Consider the following 5,632-nt stretch of genomic DNA (forward strand, 5'->3'; position numbering starts at 1 on the left):
TACTTTTAACAGGTATATATAGTCATAATACAAACCATAAATGTGAAATATTTACTAATAAAATGTATTGAGAAAATGCTCAACAATATATTTTCTTTGAAAATACTATTAATAGATTATTAATATATGTTACTTATATATTTATTAAAATTAAATTATATTATTTTCAAATTCCCATCATCAATACAAGAATATTTCATTCATGCCTCAAGGTATACTGCTTAGTATTATTTTAAATAACAATTTTTTATCTAAAATAATTATATATTCAGTAAAATCAAATATATTAACTCATATTTCAAAACAATCAAATTTATTCTATCAATATCTTTCCCAATCTTGATTCAGTCATGTAGAGATTACAAATTTCTAGGCCATAGCTTTCCTGACACCTTTGTAGTAATGGCTGACAGTTGTGTTGAGCAACAAAATACTCTATTGATCCAATTTTACTCAACTTGAAGGAAATGATATACTGTGAAAATGCACAGAGTCACAATCACTGAGCATGTGACAGGGTCATCCATAAATATTAGTTGAGTAATGGATAAATCAAGAGTAAAGATATTTATCTACAAAGAAAATAATTTTAGCAAATCGATTTTAATCTACTTTGTAATACTGTACTAATATAGAATGCTACATAATACAGAAGCTAAATAAAAATTTCAAGGATTCATGTCTCCTCAGCCCTACTTTTCAGAATATAATAGCAGTTGACGCCGTAGATTAAATTCCTAACGACTGTCTTCTAAATGATTTTCCCAAAAGCTTCATTCTTGTCACTACCTATCACTGATAAAAGGTAATGAAAATGTGGTTCCTATAAAGGGTGGGATTTAAACACCTCTAACAGAAGTGAAAGGTGAAGCTAAGTAGACGAACCTGGGAAACATTAGAGTTAATGAGATAAAAACACCAAGAAAACGCAAATATCTCATGTCTAATCTTTTGAAATTTAGAGATATTTTTTAAATTGAAAATAGGTTCTTCTAATATATATATATATATATATATATATCACAATTTCCTCTCCTTTCACTGCTCTTATTTCTTCCAACTCATTTTTCTCCTATATCCACTCTTTCATTTCCTCTTAGGAAAAATGCAGGGTTCCATATGGCCATCCCAGACTTCAAGCTATACTACAGAGCAACAGTAATAAAAACTGCATGGTATTGGTATAGGAACACATTTAGAAAACCCTGAGTGAGATACCCAGACCCAAAAAGGCCAGGGAATGATGAATGACTGAGAAACACTTAAAGAAATTTTCAAATCCTTAGACATAAGGTAAATGCAAACCAAAATGACTCTGAAATTCCATCTTACACCAGTAAGAATGGCTAAGATCAAAAAGAGGTAAGAAAAAATTCAACTGATGGCACATGCTGGAGAGGATGTGGAGCAAGGGAAACACTTCTCCATTGCTGGTGGGAGTGCAAACTTGTATAACCACTTAGCAAATCAATTTTGCAGTTTGTCAGAGAACTGGAAATAGCTCTATCTCAAGACCCATCTATACCAATCCTGGATATATATATATATATATATATATATATATATATATATATGCAAAAGTTGTTCCACTATCCTCCAGGGGTACTTGTTCATCGATGTTTATAGCAATTTTATTCATAATTCCAAGAAACTGGAAACGACCTAGATGTTGCTCAACTGAAGATGGATAAAGAAAATGTGGTACATCTATACAATGGAATACTATTCACCTATTTAAAACAAAGCCATCATGATTTTTTTCCAGCAAATAGATGGAACATGAGATACAGAATACCCATGCTTCATTCCACAGACCCAACTAAACAAGGAAGGTCCAAGGGAAAATGCTTGAATTCACTTAGAAGAGTAATAGTCATAAAAGGTACACAAATAGAGGGAAGTGTGTTAGAAAGAGAATGGAGAGGTGAATGGGAGGGGTTTTGGGCCCAGGTAAATGAAAAGACAGGGAAGATGGCTAGATGGCCTAGAGAATGAATGGAAGTCTCCAGATGGCAAGGTTTGGAGGCTTCTCAAGGACATGCCAAAGACCTAGGTTAGGGGATGCTCCTAATAATCAAAGGAGTGACCTTAGCTGAGACTCAAAGCAATGGTTATATGAAACCTGAAGAAGCCAACTCCTGTAGCCAAGCAGAAACACCACTGGTACAATAGCAAAACCAACCCACCCAAAAACGTTTGGTACAAAATTTGTCTTGTCTAAAAGAAATTCAGAGACAAAGATGAAGCAGAGACTAAAGGAATGACCAACCAATAGTCAGCCCAACTTGAAACCCATCTCATGGGCAAGTAATAGTTACTATCATTAGTAATTATACCCTGTTATTCTTGCAGACAGTACCCTAGCATGGCTGTCCAGTGAGAGGCTCCACCCAGCAACTGACCCAGGCAGATCAAGAGACCCACAACCAAACATTGGATGGAGCTGGGTACTCTTATGGAAGATCTGGTAGAAGAATTGGGGGCCCTTAAGGTTATAGAAACTCCATAGGAAAAACAACGGTCAAATAATTTGGGCTCTTGGAGGTTCTCAGAGACTGAACCACCAAAGCAGCCTCTCCAGGCTGGACCTTGCTACTCTCTCATACGTAGCAGATGTGCAGCTTGGTCTTCATGTGGGTCCCAAACAACTGGAGGTGGGGCACTATCTTAAAACTGTTGCCTGTCTGTGGAATCTGTTCCCCTAGCTCGGCTGTCATGTCTGGCCTCAGTGGGAAAAGATGTGCCTACTTCTGTAGAGATTTGTTGTGCCAGGGTAGGTGGATATAGGTCCTGCACTTTCTAAGAGAAGAAGGGGAAAATGGAGGGGGAGTCACTGTGGGGAGGAGAACAGGGAAGGAGGACAACAACCAGGATATAAAATGAAAAAACAAACAAAAACAAACAAACAAACAAAAAAAAAACCCCCAGGTCTCCAAGTTATGAAGGCCAAACAGGACAAATAAGTCAAAACAACATTCCTCACATTTAGGCAGGGCAAGGCAACAGAATAGGAGGAAGAGGGTCAATAGAGAAGGTAAAAGAATCAGACATACACCTGCTTCTACTGCTGTCAGTCCAACACAAACACCAAGCCAAGAGACATACGCAAAAGCATAGGCCATGGTGTATACCCGTAGTATGCCATGGTGGGCCATGCATGTTCTCCTGGTGCACTCCATCCCATTGTGTTTTTAATATGAAGTGTCTGTTGAATATATTTTACTAGGAAGGAACTCTGTAAGAGGCAGAAGAAACGTCTAAACAGTGTGGTGACAGAATGTAAGTGATACAAAGGGCACGGGAGAGTTATAATGTGGAAGAAAGTTAAAGTCTGGATAAGCATGAGTAGAGAAGCAGTTGGGGGAAGTAGTGTATTCAAAGAATGATTGAATCAGGAAATAGAAAACTCCTACTTCAAAAGCACCATATATGTATGAGAAAGGGAGATACAGAAGTAGATATACTTGTAAAAAAAAAAATTTAATTTGGGTTATAGGAACAGAGGATTTTGATCTTCCCAGAACCCAGAATCCACACATTTCCAAATATAAATCCCAGTAACATATATAGGATATCTCCTGTCCAGTTGTTGACCAGAGGTGTCCTGGCAACCTTCCAAAACCATTCACAATACACTCACTCTACTTGCTAATCCACCAGATCTTTATGGCAAAACCCTATTCATAAAATCAGCACCGTTTAGGTCATAGAACATGGGAAATTCAAGCTTGAAGTGAATGGGAAATTTTCTACTTGCTAGTTCTTGTAGTACTGGAAGGTGCTTCACAGGCTACTGGGAGAAAGAAAGTCAGCAGTAGTCTTATTCGGCTTGAATCTTATGAGCTGAAACAAAATCAACAATGGAAAAAAATACCCATAAATATAATAGTGGCACAGATTCTAATGGGCTTAGCCAGCTGCTTTCTGATTGGATTTGAGTTCTACTCCACAGTAGGAAACACATGCCTGGCACTGCACATGTGACCAAGAACCAATAAAATTGGGGTTTATAGACCTACTATCATTTACTAAATGGAGAGTGTATCAACCTTTCCTCAAGATTCATTTCTCTCTATCTGTAGACTTGCATGCTTCTCTGATATATCAGAGCTGTCTTTTTTCCTCTCAGTGGATAATAGCTAACAAGAAACATATCTTGTTAAAGTGCACACAATACATGTATATGCAGTGCCCACCCACAAGTGGGGCATCTCCTCTATATAGCACACCTTCACCTCTGAATAAAGGGTGTTACAGAAGAATCTATGGTAAGAGGTTGTTTAGGAGATGACCAAAATAGTTTCTTCTAAACTTAGCAGGGCTGCTGCACTCATAATCTCACAGCAGATACAGATCCCTGAGTAAGATCTGTAACAAGTGCAAACAACCGAATACCTTTTCATGGAATTGGAAGGTGTTCATGACCAGAAAGGCTAAGGAGCTATGGATAGTTGATGGTTTCTCTGAAAGGAAAGTACAGTTTCTTTAAAGGTGTGATTCATGATAATTCATCCATGCTCCAGTAGATGGACTTGTACCAAGATATATATGGACAGCACAAAAAAAGATTTTAGGGTTTATTGGGAATAAAACAATAAGAAGACATGGGTTTACTAGATGCAATTAGGTGAGGGCAAATTCAGATGTGTTCATGGGAAGATATTAACATTTGAGGTATTCAGCTCAGCCCAGTGGGTTTGTACAGCCAACAACATTATTCTGTAAACCATCTTCAGGATCATTTTGGACTTTTATGATAATTTCATTACCTCTACTGGAGGTAGAGTTAAAAGTAGTAGTGAGCTCACTAACAAGTGGGTTTTTAAATGAAGTCTTTTTTTTTTTTCAGTTGAATTCCATAAAACAAAACCCTAAATAATAATATTATATTTACAGTGTGGCACTCCTGTAACTTTTAAAAGCATTTTCTAACTCACTTGTGTTATGGTTTCAATCTTGAATAAAGTTTCCCTTGCTGCTTTGCCTTTATTTTAATGAAAAAAAAAATCATGTTTGTTTGTTTATCTATGTATCTAGCTATGTATGTATTTATGTATGTATCCATTGATCCATTCCTTTATTCATTTATTTTTGATATCAAAATCAGAAAACACGCGGCCCAGAACTTGGCTTTAGTTATCACAACCAGAACTCTAGTTCTAAGGTTACTAAAGTTCACAGCCAGCTCTTCACTGGTGCAAGAGTAATGGTGAAAGTGCAGAGCACTTCTTTGATGTTCTTTACAATCCGGGAAAGCCTTGCATTGGTTTGCAGGCTACTTGTACCACTTGTCTGATTTCATGTTAGTTTATTATCATGAAAGCAACAAAGTCCGAAGAAATTCATTTTGTCGCAACACATTAATACATTCAGAATCTAGTCATCTTAGAGAGTCTGCCTTCTGATGTCTTTCCCACATTTGTGTCAGCTGGGATAGATTTCAAATGGTAGTGAGTTTCTATAATTAGGCTTCTATGATGTCAGCTACACCTTCGCAAAGCTATAAATGGGAGTGGAGATCACTGGTATGAACCCAATTTGCCCCCTTGTTCCACATTATAATATTTCCTTCTATTTCCACTTCTATAAAAATCAATTTTCTACAAATTGTTATGTAATGCTCCCTCTGGGC

This window comes from Mus pahari, chromosome 13 (assembly GCF_900095145.1).
Source record: "Mus pahari chromosome 13, PAHARI_EIJ_v1.1, whole genome shotgun sequence".
Taxonomy (NCBI): Eukaryota; Metazoa; Chordata; class Mammalia; order Rodentia; family Muridae; genus Mus; species Mus pahari.